This window comes from Maniola jurtina, chromosome Z (assembly GCF_905333055.1).
Source record: "Maniola jurtina chromosome Z, ilManJurt1.1, whole genome shotgun sequence".
Lineage (NCBI taxonomy): Eukaryota > Metazoa > Arthropoda > Insecta > Lepidoptera > Nymphalidae > Maniola > Maniola jurtina.
In genome coordinates, this window is record NC_060058.1 from 9,227,757 (window position 1) to 9,247,546 (window position 19,790).

Consider the following 19,790-nt stretch of genomic DNA (forward strand, 5'->3'; position numbering starts at 1 on the left):
TCTAAATTTCACCCCAATCTGTCCAGTAGTTTTTGCGTGAAGGAGTAACAAACATACACACACACACATACAAACTTTCTCCTTTATAATATTAGTGTGATTAGATTCTCAGCTATGTCTTTGCAAAAAAAGCGTCAATCTGTAGCTCTGTTGCGGCGTTAATGAATGACGAATGCCTGAACGATAGCATGCTATCCTTGCAGAAACTGTTTGATTTTTAGAGAGAAAAGTTGCTTATTTCACTTTTTAGATCCTCCACTATGTCAATGCAAAAAATTGACGTTAATAAATAGCTCTGTTGTGGCGTTATTGAACGACAAATATACGAGAAAATAGTATGCTATCCCGTGGGAACTGTTTATTTTTTCTGGAAAAAGTAGCATATATCACTTGCAAGGTCTTCAACTATGTTTACGCAAAAAAATGCCGTCAATCCGTAGCTCTGTTGCGGCGTTATTGTAGGACAAATGCGTGAAAAATAGCGTGCTGTCCCTTGGGAACTGTTTGTTTATTTTGGAAAAAAAGTATTCTGTATCACTTGTTATGTCTTCAATTATGTCTGTGCAAAAAATGCCGTCAAACCGTAGCTCGGTTGCGGCGTTATTGAACGACAAATGCGTGAAACACAGCGTGCTATCCCGGGGGAACTGTTTGTTTTTCCGGGATAAAAAGTAGCCTATGTCCTTTCCCGGAAAATATCCTAAGTTGGTACCAAATTTCATCAAAATCGGTTCAGCGGTTGAGCCGTGAAAGCGTAGCAGACAGACAGACAGACAGACAGACAGACAGACACACTTTCGCATTTATAATATTATAGTATGTAACTAAGAGAGGACTGAGTTTTCGGGAGCTATGTATAGTACGTGACAGGTCGAGATGGCAATCGAGCTATGAGGCGGGGGACGTTCTGCACACCCGCACGTCACCCGCGCTATCCCGCACCGAATTAGCCCAGGGATTGTGTGGGCGTCCTCACTCTGATTGCCATCACAACCTGTCACGTGTTGTGTTGCGTATTTGTTTGTTTATTGGCTCATCGATTCACTTATTACTGCCAAACTGCACATTAAATTTTGATAAATGAGATCTCTCTTTGGCTTCGCTTTACCATTCCGTGTGTTAGAGGCTATATTGTCATATGTCATAAAATTTTCCGATATGTCATAAAAGAACTTATCATAATCAAAACGAATGTATGAGATATAACCTACAAAACCCAAAAAGTATATTGAAATTGGTTTACCTGCACATGACATGAAAAAGAAATGTTATCGAGAAAAAATAAACTTGAAATAGATGGATCGAGTTTGATATCAAATCATAGCAGTTACTATGAAAATTTCGAATACATGTATATAATGATTTATACATATTCAAATATAAATCAATCATCTGCGGTGAAGTCTTTAAAAGTAGTAGGTGGGTTTTTGTATTTTTAGTTTTGAACTTTATCTTATTTTGTTTTTGTATCCCTAGCTTACTCGTGTAGCAATGCACTTATTTTTGATGAATAAATACCTACTCAAGTGTAACATCTGCATTTTTGTACCTGTTAATCCCTTTCATTGTACTGTCCATTGTCTTGCGCTTACGGTAAGTACGATTTAGTACTAACAATAAAATTTGAAAAGATTGTAAAGGACCATAAATAAATAAAAAATGCTCAATGTCTTTATGAGTATTAGCATTGCATTATATTTTTGATAATATTGCAAATTAAATATTTAAGACTGTTTAAATTTTAGATGGATTTCACATTTATTTTAGCCTTTATAAATATATGTGTGAAAATTATTATAGTAGGTGTAACTATTTATACTGTGCATGATAAGGGAACCATATTTTCGTAAATATGTATAAGGAAAGTTGAATTTTGTATAATTTCTTGACTCTCTTATACTTACACAAGTATATAAAAGATTAGTATTAAGTACTGACTACAATTATAAGTTTTATTCACTCGTACTTAATCTATAAAGACAATACACTGTTTTAAAAAACATCATTGTTTTGAAAAAAAAACGACAAACTAACACCACATACTTAAAAATATTGAAAAAATAATCTGTTTGAAAATCGTCTAGGATCAAAACGGTTTGTTATAAACTAAACTGCGCTGGGTACGTCCGTTCACGGAAACAAACAAAGAACTTCGGGTAAATACCTAAACTTGTGTTCCAAGCTCATGCTTCAACGCTCTTAATATCAATTGTAAGCTGCCTTCTGTAGCCATACAAAAACAAGTTCTTTGTGACCAATTGAGACAGGATTCGAAATCAAGCCTTTTGAGTATTCTGCAGGTGTAAGACCGGCAGGATATGCTCGGCCATTGTTTCTTGAATTTCACTCCAATGTAGTTAGGTAGGTATATTATGTTCGATGACAGAGTAAACCTCTTGATGAGTGACCTGTTGATATAAAACTGCGCTCAAAAATATCGACGGTCGTATAATCGGTTATAGGGCCACGCCAATAAAGGCCACGTTAAGGCCAATGGCTTAATTTAATTGATTTTTCTAGGAACCGCACCTCAAAAGGAAAAACGGAACCCTTATAGGATCACTTTGTTGTCTGTCGGTCTGTCCATCCGTCCATTAGTCCGTCCGTCCATCCGTCCGTCGTATCTATCAAGAAAACCTATAGGGTACTTCCCGTTGACCCATAGAATCATATTTGGTAGGTAGGTAGTAAGTAGGTAAGTAATAAGTGGAAGTTCGCGAGATGGAAAAATATAGAATTACTTATTGATAAAGTAACCAAATAGAAATTATGAAACTGGTACAGTTTTGGAACCCTAACTGGAGGACCTATGAGGGTTATTATTATTTTAGTAGGTACACACAATTTTTAATTAAGATGTCTGCCACTTAGAAACTTACTAAAAAGTTGGCACTTTATCTTACTTTTTTTTAAAGGAATTTTTAAAGAAACAAATAGGTACGTATTTTTTCTGAAAACGATCAATAACTCAAAAACGGGCCCTTTTTGCCCAATAGGTGTTAAGATGTCATTTGATAGCATTTGACCTCTACAACCTCTGAAAGAGAAGGTAACGTTTTACAGGACTTCATACATATTATATTAAAAAATATTAATAATTGTTTACCCGCTTCAAAACGTTTCTGAATTTAAATAATATATAAAAAACAAAAATTGAAAAAAAAAAAAACTTCAAAACTGGAGCTGTTTCTGAGGACTTCCGACGAAAATGCTTCGTTTATTCCACTATTAATCTTATGCTGCATCTTTACTGTCCGCCCAAGGCATGGAGATTCGGGAACTGTTGGTGAATTAATATTGTAGGAACCAAGCAATGACGAGCTGTTGAGAACGTAAGTTATAGGTGTTAAGTATGTTCCTACCTACCTATAGGTATAGGTATCTACCAACCAAAATGAAGGGCTGAAAAAGGGTGCGCGGGTAGAAATTACTTAATAGGTAGGTAGGTAGGTAGGGGAGAATCCGGGAGACTTGCCCATGCAGGAGTGTAGAGCCACTGTAAAAACTCATCTTTTTCGTGCTAATAAAACGTCAAAACAGTTACTTATAGGTCGGGGCTAGAAGACCAGCTACCGCTTTGCATAATGGCTGGTTTGTTAAGCTGTCAGATTGGTAAACGATTTTTTGTGACTGCATGTATTTATTCTCTGTGTATATTGAGGTACCTAGGTATTGTGTATTATTATTGTGTTACTTGATTATTGTAGTTTGGTATGTGCTAAGTATTATTTTGCTATATGATCGAATGTTTTTAAAGTAGGTAGTAGGTATGTGCGGGAGACTTGAACAATAGCGCATGCGGGAGACTTGCTCAGTGGTCCATGTATCCTTTAGTTTTACTAACAAAATGTTTGAAAATTATCTTGACCGAGCAATATTTGTGGTTAAAATTTAGCTTTTTTCTTTATTAGAATTTCAATAATTTGTTTGCATTAAAAATATTTAAGTACTTCATTTTATGATATCTAAGTTATTAAATTTCTAAGTTAACTACTAAATTACTATCCAAGTTACTATATTTGCTATCTAATTTATTATCTAGGTTACTAAATTTGTGATTTAAACTTTAAAATATGTATTTGTATTTTCCTCTCTAAAAACAATGGTCAACTCTCCCCAGACACCGGTTCAAGTGTCCTCGACGGTGGAGTGAGTTGACTCAATTCTCATTTTGTGCTAAAATCTTTATAATAATTTACAGGTGAAGTAAGTACCTACCTGCCTAAGCTAGGTATTATTATACCTAATGAAACAGTAATGATGTAAAAGTGGGGCTAAATAAATATTTTATTGTCCAAAATTATTCTTCAATCTCAACAACCTATTTATAAGAAAGTAGAAAATATGACCCTTTAAATAAAAAGTGGTTCAAGTCTTCCGGACTTCCCCTACTTACCTAACTACTGAAAATGCTCTGTCTTCAATAATCCATACTTATCCATATTTAATATAATGTAGGAATAACTCGGTCGCGCTAAGTTTGCACTTCACTGGAATGCGGCACCTCTCCCACTTCCCCGCTCACCTCCCTGCGGTCGTCTTGACGCGTCAGTACGGCTCTCATACCGCACCTAAACGTCAGCGTGACGTACCTAATCGACGCGAGGTGCAAACTTAGCTTGACCGAGTAGGTAGTAGGTTTTTTTAAGTAGGTACTTAAATGCGAAAATGTGAATCTGTTGGTTGTCTCCTAGCTTTTCACAGCCTAGGTAGGTACCTACCTATCCATTCAATTTTGTCGTAGGTACCTACCAATACCAGTACCAGTAGGTACGGCTATAGCTTGCATCCCAGAGATGGGCATAGGCATAGGATTTTACCCCAGAAAATCTAAGAGTTCCAAAGGGGATTTTTTAAAAACCTAAATCCACGCGAACGAAGTCGCTGGCATCGTCTAGTAAGTAAGTATTTCTGTTCTATTGATGAATATTAAACCATCATACCTAGGTGATGTGTTTATCTTAAACTCCATAGTTTGATATCGCCAGAAATTTCACTGAAACTGAATAGCTGTTCATTAAATAATTCACTTTGACATAGAGGTATAGAGTTCTAAATCGCTACGCAATTTACAAACTTATGCGGTTTTCCTCCATTCGATATGTCAAAACAAAAAATAGGTCTAAATGACTGTAATCAATTCATCTCGCTTGGTACAAACAGTATTTTGCGGTGTAGAAAGAGATAAGAACAACGCCGAACATTTCGAATACCAAACCGCATTCGGTGAGTGAGGCGTGCGATTGGCGATTTTGGAGGTGGAGGCGTGGCAACGTCGCAGCATCGCTGCGCCCCCTCAGATGTCTGCCGGGCTTGAACAGTGCCGCGTTTACGAACAGTTGAATGCGTATTGTAACTGTTTGGCGGTGAAATTTAAACGCGACGTTGCCAGTCCGTGCTGGTTAAGGACTTAGGAGGTAATTGAATTATGATATTTTTGGCCCCGTTACTTATAGAAGGGGTAATTATAAAGCTTACACCTGTTTACGTTTGCTCTATTTCGTTTTATTATATCAACTTTATGTTAAAGCCGGCATCCACTTTGTTTACTTATTTATCAGTTGCGTAGTGAAAACGTAAAGAGAATGACAACACTGACTGTAGGCACATACCTAATTACTTACCTAGGTAACTTTTTTTCTATTACTTAACGCTACAAGAGTAGGCACTAGGCACCTTTATTTTATATTTTATTTACCTACCTAGGTAAGTAGGTCCTACTTATATTTACTGATTTTTTATTCCCTCAACTTCGCCTGTGTGGATATACTTAGGTTTTTAAAACTCGTAGACGAATGAAATTTTGGTTTTTCCAGGATAAAACGTAGCTTAGACTAGCTCTACTTCTTGCTTAATCCATTCCTTGCTTGTGAAAATATGATATAATCTATACTTACCTACTTAATAGGCATCTAAATTAATAAAAAATGGATACAAAATTACAAACAATTATTTTAATATTATTGAATTGACAATAAATTAAGTAAGTACCTACTTGCTAAGGTATAGGTAAGTACCTACCTAATTAATAGGAGTAGCCAAGGATAAGCCTGTTACGTAGGTAGATAGGTACCTAACTACCTACCTACCTACTTGGAATTTTTGGAGTTATCTATGGCCGAGAGCCCGTAAAGTTGAAGATGTTGGACGTGTTTAATAAAACCTAAAAGTTGATAATACGGTACGGTCTTCTGCGTCACTTGATTGTGGCAGAAGCAGATACATAGCTACCTATTGCAAAAGTAGGTATACCTACACGTGATACTCGTAATACTTTTAGTAAAGTGGGTAAGTTACACCTACCTCTTAAAAGACGTTCAATATCATTCAAGATTTTCTACAAAGTGGCACATCGCACTAGCTATGAATGAATGTATGAATGAATCCCACTCGTTTTCCGATTAAACCTCCATTGGTTTCATTAATGAAGGCTGCTTACAATTTTCTTTTTCCAACCAGCGAGCAAACCTACCCATTAATAAATATGTAGTAGGTAGTTTCGCCACTTGTATGTACCTATGTAATGTAAGCTCGATCTAGTTACGTCCTCGTATTGAAGAAACTGGCTCTCTTTAAGTGCTGGACAATTATTAGGATCGCTTAATTACAATGGTCTCGTATCCTTAACAGCTTGTATGATTTAGTTAGGTAGGTAAGTACTATTAGAAACTAAGGAAACATTCGTATTTTTAATGTTGGCATTACCTACATTAAAAATAAATAAGAACATCATCACACTAATATTATAAAGGAGAAAGTTTGTATGTGTATGTGTGTGTGTGTGTGTGTGTGTGTGTATGTTTGTTACTCCTTCACGCAAAAACTACTGGACGGATTGGGCTGAAATTTAAAATGGAGATAGATTATACCCTGGATTAGCACATAGGCTACTTTTTATCCCGGAAAATCAAAGAGTTCCCACGGGAATTTTAAAAACCTACATCCACGCGAACGAAGTCGCGGGTATCAACTAGTCTAAATATAAAAAGAAAAGCTGATTGATGGTACTTACTCTATCGATGCACAGCTCAAACTACTGGACGGATCGGGCTGAGGCATGCAGATAGCTATTATGACGTACAGTTTATAGCTACATCTGCTAAGGAAGGATTTTTGAAAAAAAAACAAACAAATAGGGATTTAAATTTTGTGTAGTCCACGCGGATGAAGTCGCGGGTAGGTATAGGGACCTACCATGTATAAAAAAAACAGATACCTATTTACTTACCTACCTAACAATATTCCTAGGTACCTACTTAATAAATTTCGGACATGTGTAGATAATACACTAATAGGTAGAAACTTACCTACTTAAGTACCTGCTATTTCGGAATAGCAACCATTCTCTCTACAAATACTTATTTAGTGGCTACAATTTTGGCAGTGCGTACCTATGTTATATACCTAAGTACTTAACATTAGTTGCATAATATGTATTACAAGATGATGTTTTATAACACGTTACATGTTAGACATGCACCGTTAGTGACCGCCGTCATTCAAACATCTAAGTACATACCTACTTAGTACTTACTCTAGCTTTTTCCGAGAAGGTAGTATACCTACCAACTTACTTAGTAAGTTATTCTATCAATGAAAAGAACCGTACTGTAGTTCTTATCTGCCATAAGTATTAATCTATACATATAATTAAATTGTAGAAAAGTGGTGTCTGTACAATGGAAATATATAAAAAAAAGTAGCAGGCGTTGCTATTATATCGATGCCGAACCCGAAATTGTAATTAATTTTTTTTTGTCTGTTTGTCTGTTTGTCTGTGTGTTTGTGCACGCTAATATCAGAAACGACTTATTCGATTTAGATACGGTTTTCACTAATATATTGTAATAAGCTTCACTTAACGTTTAGTGTTTATTTCATGTCAATCGGTTCATAAATAAAAAAGTTATGTCAATTCAAAGAATCACGGCAAACATTTTTAACGTACATGCTGCCCGAAAAGTCACTATTCCACGCGAACGAAGTCGCGGGCACAGCTAGTATGTGTAATAAGAACGGCAAGCGAGTTCAACGCGCATCGGTTGCAAGTTTGCAGTGAAACTTGATTGTGCGGAGAACAGCTGAAGCCAACTTATAGGAAAGTTACTTCAATAATAATCGGAAAATTTATAATGTTGCCAGCATCAAACGATTTAAGTGCAAGGTACATTTTTCTTCTAAAACATATATGTAAAAGGAAAAGGTGACTTACTGATCTACCTATAATTGATGCAAAGCTCAAAGTACCTACCTAATGGTCGCATTGGGCTGAAAGGCATGCAAATACCTACATAGTTATATTCTACATCCTAATAAAATATATAAATCTATGGTCCTTTGTTTGACCTTGACATTTATATTATTTTTTGTTCGTTTTTTTTTTCAAGTATTTGATTTCTTGTTTGATTCTTGTAGTACAAATCCGTGGAATTTCAACTACTTACCTACTTACGCACGAATTGCTTGACGATGCCTTGCGGAAGATAGCAGGAACCATCAGGTCAAAAATATAGATAGATATAAATTAGGTTTCTTTTTGTTCTAGAAAATATTAAATATTAAGTATCCGCAAGTAAAGAAGGTTCACTTACTTTAAGACTGTCTGGTGACAGTGACGATGGTCTGACATGGCTTTTGCCACGAGTACCTGTTATACCTAATTGACTGACATTTTTATGTGGCTAAAATATCTATACGGGCCCATACCACAGTTCACAATAGTTAGGGAACCTGTAACAAATCTGCACTGGCAAACAAACACTGGCAGACATCAAATGTTCTTACGTTTGACGCTAGGTAGCCTATGAATAGCCTATTTTTCTTTGATTTTACATCACACATAGCATAGGCCACAGCCTAATATTTATCGTTTCGTCGGTTTAGGATCAAACCGAGACTTCCCTCAGTCTAGTTATGTAAGCACTTATCTACACTAAATATTAGGCTATGGTGACGTAAAATCAAAGAGCTTCTTTAGGGCTACCTGCGTCAAACATACCTACTTACTAACATTTGACGCCTGCCATTGACGTCGAAGCCCTCGACGTTTTGTTAGAGGTTCCAACTTGTCGTGAACTGTGACAGTACCTACTTAGATATCGCTAGTCAAATTCTGTATGATGCGTACAAAATAACTTCTCACGAGCCGTTTTAATTCCAAGCCGGCTCTACACTCGCGGCGCGAACGGCCGCGAAAGCCCGCGACAACTGCGAATCACGAGTGTAGGTAGATGTTGTTCACGCTTTCGCGTTCGCGCTTCGCGCCTTTCCCCGATCAGTGTCGGTTTTGGGTCTGCGACAAAGGGTTTCGTCCATAGTCACGAACAAGACTGTGAAGATTTGCGAGTGTGGAGGGACACAGTTCACGCGTAAATCACGGCATACATTCACGGCGCGAAATAACGGCACGACTTCGCGCCGCGAGTGTAGAGCCCACTTATGACCCACGTTGTCCCATAGCTAGCCACTTCCGAGCTACGAATTGGCTGATAACAAATAGGTACCCACCTTTTTAAAAGTTAATACTCAGAATACACTTTTATGTTATAAAATGCAATCTACTTTTACTACAAAGTAAGTATATAATATAACGCAATTAAAAATTGCATTCTTGTAATGTAAAAACTGGCCGGGCATTATTTCTTGTTAATTTAATATTTTTAATTGAGGCGTAATCAATCTCTATCGCTCCGTTACGTTAAAGTCTGTCTCATTAAGTACTTCTTTTAATTAATTTTCTTATTAAATGTTACATAGGAATCTTCGTCCGGTTGATTATTTATTTATTTGCACTTTCTTGATTATTTTTGCAGCATCAAATACTTTATTTTTATTAACTAATGCCCGCGACTTTGTCTGCGTGGATTTAGGTTATTAAAAGCCTGTGGGAACTTTGTGAATTTCCGGAATAAAAAGTAGCCTAGGTAGTAAAAGTAGCCTAAGTAGCCTAGGTAAACCTAGGCTACTTTTTATCCAGGTGAGTGCACCAGTACCGTGTACAATTCAATTACAATCCAATTAAGTATAAGACCATCGGCCATCATTGTGAATTTACTAGACTATGAAATTTTGGACCAATTGTAATTTAATTTAAGGTAATTGCTATTTGACAAATCGCAAAAAGCTGTACTTTGAAGTAAATTGTTTATTTTTCTAAAGCATTAACAGGTATTAAATACATGCAATTAAAAACTTCAGTTTGTGAAGATTTTAAGGGCCTCTTTTAATTTAGTATACATTATCCCAATAAATAAAAAAAACAAGTTGAAAACATTGCTGTTCGCAACTTGTTCTGTAAAAATTTTCTTTAACATCTTGATACTTTGAAGCCAACCTCCAGAAAATGATATGTTTAGGTTTAGCAATCAATTTGAACTGTTAGTTTTATACTAAATGTTTTTCATTTCTTAAATAATCTAAAACTAACCAAAAAACTTCCTATGCTATTTATTTTCTTGCAGGCGCTCTATGGAATTCAGTGTCCACTGGACTGTCATGGCGGAAGGACTGTGCGCGTCATTTCGTCGCAAAATATTATTTAAAATGAATTTAAGCTTATTATTTTTGAATGAAAGTTGTGTTTATAATCGTTGAAAAATAAAATAGGGATTTTTTCATTTCTAAATGAAGCCTGCTTATATACTAAAATTTATTCTAAAGTTACGGTTTTACCAGGTAAATACTCGGAGGTTGTCATAGATTATGATGACAGATAGTAAGTGCTCTAAATAGGTATTATACCTATGTTTTTTAGGAGATAGCGCGCCTCGTTCCGGGTGCCGTGTTCCGAAATGGATTTCGTAGTAGTGCAAGTTTGGTGCAAGCCCCACATGACGGAGGTGTATGCGTCAGGCATTTCCTGTGTACAAAAAAAGACCTATATTTCGGATCCATTTTTCATCACTGACATCATGCACTATTCAAAGACGGGTCTTCAAGCATTGAGGAATTTTGGACGAGAGACATCTCGAAGGTTCCCGAAGGCTGCCTAACTGAGTTAGATTTGTCGGCTAGCTAGCTTTTTTTGAAATTGGACCTACTTAGCTGGATTGTGTGATAGAGATTTCTTATGAGATATTATATGTACATAATATAACCATCATAAGAAAGCTCAGATTCATGCTGCGGGCAATGGGGAGAGCCTAAAGGTTGGAACGCCATTTCGGCGGCCGTGTTTCATAATAAAGAATACGATGCGGAGAGAGATGTCACTCTCAAGGTCTTTAAATGTATCCATGCAAAAAACCACGTCGACTGGTTGCTCCGTTGCAGCGTGATTGAATATTAAACCAACAAACACACTTTCGCATTTGAAATATGGCCAGTGATTATAAGAAACAGTTTAAATCTCTCTCTGCTCTCCGAGAGACGTTAGGCAAAGTGAACACGAATTATGACACTTCTGTGTTCTTATACAAGCTTAGGTCTCTCAATTTTGTCAATTAATGTCAAATTTCTTTCTCAGATCAAAACCTAGTAAGTGGTTTAAATTCAAGAGAAGTTTAGGAACAAACCTTTGAGAACATGGAAAACTTGCAGGTATGCAGGTTTCCTCACGATGTTTTCCTTCGCCGTTAAAGCAAGTGATATTAAATTGCTTAAAACGCACATAACTGAAAAGTTAGTAGTGCGTGATTCCGGGATCGAACCCCCGACCTTCGATTAGGAGGCGGACGTTCTAACCACTAGGCTATGACAGTTTTTAAATTAAAGGGGTTTAAATATTTTAGTGTGAAGACTGGCCTACACATTTATTCATTACATGTGCATCATTTTCTTTTTTAGGGTTCCGTACCTCAAAATGAAAAACGGAGCTCTTAAAGGATCACTTTGTTGTCTGTCCATTTGTCCGTCTGTCCGTCAAGAAAACCTATACAGTACTTCCCGTTGATCTAGAATCACGAAATTTGTTCTCGGATTTATTCCTTTACTTGGGCTATGAGAGTTGAGACCTATCTACCTGCCCATAATTCTAGGTTAACGGGAAATACCCTATCGGTTTTCTTGACAGACACGACAGACGGACAGACGGACAGAAAGACAGACATCAAAGTGATCCTATAAGGGTCCCGTGTTTCCTTTTGAGATATGGAACCCTAAAAACATTATGTAAGTATGCAAAGTATTTCCCTTGCAAACCATATTTAACAGTTGACATGTAGAGGTCATTGACTTTTCCTATCTTACTTTTAAGTTTTAATGCATTATTAAGTATTTACTGTTTTGACATGGTATTTAGATAATGGGTGATATTTATTTTATTTAATCTAATTCCTTTGAAAAACTTAGTAAGGCGCATTAATCTATAAAAAACCTAGCGAGTTCATAGACTTACTATGTTTTAAAATGGTCAAAGCGACTTACTAGCTTTTAATTTTACTTTAATGTGGGTGTCCTTACAATACAACGGGACATACTATGAAAGTTAGGCTTATGACATAAAACGATTTTCGGAAAAATGACATTTACTTTGTTTTGATATGGGGCGGTCGATATAATTAGGTACTAGGGTAAAGGCTCAAGTAAATTAACAGATTGGACGTTTTTACATGTATTAAGAGCTGGAATAAAAAACCGGCTGATATACCTTTTTTAAATATTTTCTTACAAATTCTTACACTTTTTTCAATTTCAATTTCAAAACCGTGTTCCGTTCAAACCGTTCAAAAGTGCGTGTGCGTGCGTCCATGTGTGTGTGAGAGTATATACTTGTCTGTATGTTTGTACGAGCGTTTGTGAGTGTGGTATTGCGTTGTATAACCACATGAGTAGCGAACAGAGTCAAAGCTTCATACAAGCGCGCTACGATAGGTACACTACTACAAGCTTGAGGCGCGTGTGTGCGTGAGCACAGGCGCTACGTCGCGTACGGAGAGAAATCGGTTTATACCGGCTCGGCCTGTGCTCAAGCTCAGGGCCTGCAGTACACGTCGCGCGTCGTGTTTTCATTTAATTTAATGTTAATGACAATAATTTAAATAGTGTTTAAAATCTATTTTCTTGAACTGTCATAGATTTTGTTCAAAATCAATATCTGAGGATCCCTAGGATCACAAAACAGGAAATTGTTACCAAAACTTAAAACAGTTGGCACCATTTTGTAATTCTTTGTTAATTGACCGATTTCGTTCAAAATCGATATTTAGAGCTCCCGGGATCACAAAATAAGAAACTGTTACCAAAATTTAAAAAAGTCGACGCCATTTTGAAATTCTTTGTTGATTGACCGATTTCGTTCAAAATCGATATTTAGAGCTCCCTGGGATCACAAAAAAGGAAACTGTTACCAAAATTTAAAAAAGTCGACGCCATTTTGAAATTCTTTGTTAATTGACCGATTTCGTTCAAAATCGATATTTAGAGCTCCCTGGGATCACAAAAAAGGAAACTGTTACCAAAATTTAAAAAAGTCGACGCCATTTTGAAATTCTTTGTTAATTGACCGATTTCGTTCAAAATCGATATTTAGAGCTCCCTGGGATCACAAAATAAGAAACTGTTACCAAAATTTAAAAAAGTCGACGCCATTTTGAAATTCTTTGTTAATTGACCGATTTCGTTCAAAATCGATATTTAGAGCTCCCTGGGATCACAAAATAAGAAACTGTTACCAAAATTTAAAAAAGTCGACGCCATTTTGAAATTCTTTGTTGATTGACCGATTTCGTTCAAAATCGATATTTAGAGCTCCCTGGGATCACAAAAAAGGAAACTGTTACCAAAATTTAAAAAAGTCGACGCCATTTTGAAATTCTTTGTTAATTGACCGATTTCGTTCAAAATCGATATTTAGAGCTCCCTGGGATCACAAAATAAGAAACTGTTACCAAAATTTAAAAAAGTCGACGCCATTTTGAAATTCTTTGTTGATTGACCGATTTCGTTCAAAATCGATATTTAGAGCTCCCTGGGATCACAAAAAAGGAAACTGTTACCAAAATTTAAAAAAGTCGACGCCATTTTGAAATTCTTTGTTAATTGACCGATTTCGTTCAAAATCGATATTTAGAGCTCCCTGGGATCACAAAATAAGAAACTGTTACCAAAATTTAAAAAAGTCGACGCCATTTTGAAATTCTTTGTTGATTGACCGATTTCGTTCAAAATCGATATTTAGAGCTCCCTGGGATCACAAAAAAGGAAACTGTTACCAAAATTTAAAAAAGTCGACGCCATTTTGAAATTCTTTGTTAATTGACCGATTTCGTTCAAAATCGATATTTAGAGCTCCCTGGGATCACAAAATAAGAAACTGTTACCAAAATTTAAAAAAGTCGACGCCATTTTGAAATTCTTTGTTAATTGACCGATTTCGTTCAAAATCGATATTTAGAGCTCCCTGGGATCACAAAATAAGAAACTGTTACCAAAATTTAAAAAAGTCGACGCCATTTTGAAATTCTTTGTTGATTGACCGATTTCGTTCAAAATCGATATTTAGAGCTCCCTGGGATCACAAAAAAGGAAACTGTTACCAGAATTTAAAAAGTCGACGCCATTTTGAAATTCTTTATTAATTGACCGATTTCGTTCAAAATCGATATTTAGAGCTCCCGGGATCACAAAATAAGAAACTGTTACCAAAATTTAAAAAAGTCATCGCCATTTTGAAATTCTTTGTTAATTGACCGATTTCGTTCAAAATCGATATTTAGAGCTCCCTGGCATCACAAAAAAGGAAACTGTTACCAAAATTTAAAAAATATTTTTAACCGACTTCAAAAAAAGGAAGAGGTTCTGAATTCCTCGTTATCTTTTTTTTTTAATGTATGTTCCCCGATTACTCAAAGACGCCTGGACCGATTTGGATTTTTTTTCATTTGGATTTGGATCAGACAAGTAATTTCCAAAATTTATCGAGGTGTTAACATCAAGAAGAACATCTGCAAGTTATTCCAATCATTTTTGTACCATTTGGTGGCGAGTACGTATTAAAGAATGTCGTGCAAGTGTGTCCAACTTTGTAAAACAAGCATACTCGGGCTACTTTGAGAACCCATTGGCAGCTAACAGCAAGGCCTGGACTCCAAATTTTTATATGTGGAAGCTGTATTTCCTCATTGCGTTTATGAGCAAATAAGAATAGACCCTACTTTTACTAAAAAAAAGTATTATAATTTGGCGCGAACCATCTAAACACCATGATGATTATTATTTCTGCATTGTGAATATAACCAGAAGAAACAGCAAAAAAATTGTTCCAAGCGACTCTATTGTAACTTGCAGTCTAGAATTAGAACGATTCTGACTTCTGGTGATAAATCTGTACCTCAGCCCCAACCCAGTACCTCCAATCTACTTCAAGAACTTTCAGAAGGTAGTGACGATGTAGTGACTTTTACATCTCAACTTAGACTATTCAATCAAAATGCTTTGGACCACTTAATGAGAGATCTTAGATTGTCTAAAAAGCATCAGAACATGTGGCTTCTCGGCTCAAAGGAACAAATCTGATAACATGTGTTACGGTATATTGTTCTCACTACTCTCAAAACATTCAGCAGCTGATGTTGCACTTCCAGCGACTTGGGTGCAACTTGGGCATTAAGTTTCATTTTCTCTATTATACAGAAAGGGCTCTATTATACATTCTAAAACAGGTTTTATTTATTATTATTATGTAAAATAGTTTTTGATTTATCGCGCAAAATGTAGAAAAAATATACAATAAGTCAAAAACTGTGAAAATCTGACAATTTTTTTTGAATTCCAAGCCGAAAATATATTTAAGAATTTATTTATTAATAGGAATCAAGAGTTTATGCACTAGATAGAGTTCGTTCATTCACTGAAATTCCCATTTCATTTACTGGCAATTTATCCTTTTGTTAAATAAAATAATTTATAATAATTAATACCACGCATTTTATTTGATTTTTTGATATTTAAATAATTTAAGAGTGTATACCTACTGTGTACAGACACACAAAATATAAAAATTATATATAGAACGATTCTCATATACCTTAATTTTAGGTCAATGTCAGGGTAGTCCTTATTCGTTCATTTACTGGATCTTTTACCCTCCTACGTCAAAATACTAAAAGTCCGCGTAAATTTCGCAGATTGAAATGTCTGCTTGATTAATTGTCAATAGAGGGTCATGACATGTCAAAATTGCTAGTTTGAAGGTGAAATCGTCTATGTCATTCGCATTGGCTTTCCTCTTAAATTGCATTGTGCCTTAGATAATGACAAATCATGTAAAATAGCAGACTTGAATGGATTATACCAATCCAAAAAATCAGGTTAATCTGTTGTTCCGTTGCGACGGAATTGAAGGAAAACCAAAAATCTAACAAACCAATAAACCAACAAACAAGCACACTTTCGCAATTTGTAATATGGGTAGGTAGATACTTACCCTATGATGATACAGAAAATATTTATTAGGTAATCTGCTCGCATTAATTACTATTACTAATACTTACATAAAAACAATACTTACAGAGAAAAAACCTACATAAAAACAATATAAGTACCTACAGAGAAAATAATTATTAGAATTTCTTTCCGATTACCTACTTTGTTTCTATTTTCGATTCGATTTGATTTTTTCTCCCATTTCACACTTTGAGTGTGAATCAATACTTTTTAATGTTCATTTTCTTGAAAATTAACGTAGCTACCTACCTATTTACCGTTCACGTACTTCATGTTTTTTGAACCCTGGTATTCAGTCAGAAAATCAAAATAAACCGTTAAATTGACTGGCAATGTCTGAAAATAATATTAACCTTCCCTTCTGAATTCAAATATCATAAAATAGGGACCTCAGAATATTATAATTAGGTACCTAATACCTATAATAATATTTGTATGTACCTACACTTTTCTGATTGCACTTTTAAATAAATTTGATGATACCTGATTTGCTCTACAATCATATTGTACCTAATATACCTACTAGCTTTTGCCCAGACTCCACGTGGATTACACAAATTTCAAACCCCTATTTTACTCCTTTAGGGATTAAATTTTCAAGAATCCTTTCTTAGCGGATGTCTACGTCATAATAGCTAAATATCTACATACCTCAGCCTGACATGTCCAGTAGTTGGAGGTGTGCGATGATAGATCAGTCAGCTTTTTCTTTTATAAATATACCTACTTATTTAGATTATATTAGAGCCTCGATAGCTCAACAGTTGAGAAGCGAACTGCAATCCGAAAGGTCGGCGGTTCAAACCCCACCACCCGTTGCACTATTGTCGTACCCACTCCTGGCACAAGCTTTACGCTTAATTGGAGGGGAAAGGGGAGTATCAGTCGTAATGATTAGCATGGCTAATATTCTTTAAAAAAAAAATTGATACTGATAAAATAATAGCTCGAAAATACCTAATCAGCCTGTTTTCCACTAGACTCTACCTATAGTTTTTTTTTTCACTTCTGTCGGCAGTCTAAAGTGACTGCTAATTTTTCTACAAGTATTTTAGCAATGATGGCTAGATACAAGTACTTACACATTTAAAAAGAGCAAGTGAACTGTGCGTTAACGCATCTTTAGTCTCTACACCCCTCTCAAAGGACTACGTACGAGTTCATCTTTGTGAGAGGGAAAACGTAGACATGACTCAAAGTAGGATTCGTGTTGGGTTATGTCCTTTGGAATTTCTTGGTAACAAATGCTGTGTGAGCTCAAGTTTGAAGGGTGTGTCGGAGGGTGGTGGGAGGCTGAGTGAGGCCGCCCAGAGGGGATGAAGCACACTTTTTACCCTCGCTCGAGATTCGAATGCATTGCAGTTGCAAATTTCGTATTCGAATATTGTGTATTGTTAAAGCGAAAGATATTTTCATTTAACCGCGTCGCGACGTGGCGTAAGCTCTGCGGTCATGATGTTTTTTGTTTATTTTTAAAATAGTGAGCTGTTGTGTTTGTTTGCTACTGCGCGATCGGATCGATTTCATCAGGTATTCACACTACTTCTACTACCGACCCGTAACTAGTGACCCGCCCCGGCTTCGCACGGGTAGCTTATTACAATTTTCGTAGGAATCTCTAATTTTTTTGCAATGAAATGGTGAAAGAATTTTCAAAATCGGTTTAATAGTTCCATAGATTACCCTCTAACAACAAACTTACACTTCTTGTTACATATACGCGTTTAAGTGAAGACTTCCAAATATGACACAATGCCCCATCTCGGAGTAATTTTGCCTTCAATGAAGGGAAGCATGATACGGCTGAGAGTTCCCAATATTTTATTAGTAACAATTATTCTATTTTATTTCTAATTATTTGGATGCTCTATGAGCGAAAACGGATTTCAAACGCCATGTAGGTACCTACCTACCTAAGTAAGTACATAATATGAAACGTATGAAAGTAATAATTTACTATTGTTGATTGATTGATTATTATGAGTTAGCACTCCGACACAGAATAAAACGCCGAGGCACTCACGTCACTGGCATGCATCAAATGTTAGTACATTTAAATCAGGTAGCCCTAATGGAGCCATACTTTTCTATGGTCTTACATCACCATAGCCTAATACCAATGTGACATATCGTCGATCCAGAATCAAACCGAGAGTTCCCTCACTCTCGTTCACTCTGACTCCAACATTATTAGATAAAATAGAAATCACCCAGAAGCATTTTATTTTGGCAGGTAGGCACAGCATTGAAGTATAAAAAAATTTAGCTATTGTATCTATCAATTGTACATATCTCTGTGCACGAATATCCCTTACTCTTTAATTTTATGTTCATAATTTTAACAATATGTTATTATCTACTTAGGTATGTTGTAATATAAAACTTGTCCGTAATTACCGTATCGAGTAAGTAGGCATAGAAAACAAACATAAACTTGCAACAATAAAACCTTTGATTGCTCTTGATTTGAAAACCCCACTTTTAGAGCACCCTTATCAAAACTAACAACTATAATAAAACTATTTACAGTTTTTAGGTTAATAAAAGCAAGGTTTGATAAAAACTTTAGGAGCTATTTTGTTTCTGATTAGATAAGGCGACTGGTCATTTATGTTTTGTGTTTTAATGGATTTCCATATATGTAAGTACCTAAATATTTTTAATGGCACTAAAATATTGTGTGTGATACGTTAGCAAGTGTTGCAACTTTAATGCGTATAAATGTGCCCAAGCCAGAATTGAAGTTAGTTTACATACCTAAAGAGAGTTACTGGGTCGACCATTTCGCCTCTTGAAGTTTTACTGAAAAGCTCTCTCGTATACTCGTGCGCTAAGCCTGTCATGTTCACTCGTTGAACAATTTGACTATCGATATTTGACTATCGATTGACTTTACTATCGATATCCGATAGAGTGTACAAGTGTGTCTTCATCATCGTCATGATCAACCCATTGCCGGCTCACTACTGAGTAGGCGTCTCTCAGAATGAGAAGGGTTTGACCATAGTCTATCGCGCTGGTCAAGGGTAAATTTTCAGATTTTACACCCGTTTCAGAACATTATGAAGAACTCTCAGGCATGCAGAATACCTCATTTTGTTTTTCTTCTCAGTTAAAGCAAGTGATATTGAATTGTTTAAAATGCATTTAACTCCGAAAAGTAACAAACATTAACTTTCGCCTTTATAATATATGATGATGTAAAAGTCTTAGTAAATAAGTAAAAATGAATATATTTATCAATTATTATTTATTACTAGCTGTGCCCGCGACTTCGTTCGCGTGGAATAGCTCTCAGCGCGCTTTATATAGCCACGGACGCTCAGGCGCGAGGCGTGTAGTACGTACTCTGTACGTTAAAAATGTTCGCCGTGATTCTTTAAATTGACATAACTTTTTTATTTATG

General features: G+C 35.9%; 1 protein-coding gene across 2 annotated transcripts in view; it reads left to right on the forward strand.

Annotated features, from left to right (window-relative positions):
• Window positions 1-5,318: 5,318 nt before the first annotated feature.
• Window positions 5,319-19,790, forward strand: part of LOC123880218 (LIM/homeobox protein Lhx9-like) — a 39,379-nt gene continuing 24,907 nt past the window's right edge. For both annotated transcript variants that reach the window (XM_045928212.1, XM_045928213.1), the window contains exon 1: window positions 5,319-5,417. The gene's annotated coding sequence lies outside the window, so the exon portion shown is untranslated. The remainder of the gene's footprint in view (window positions 5,418-19,790) is intronic.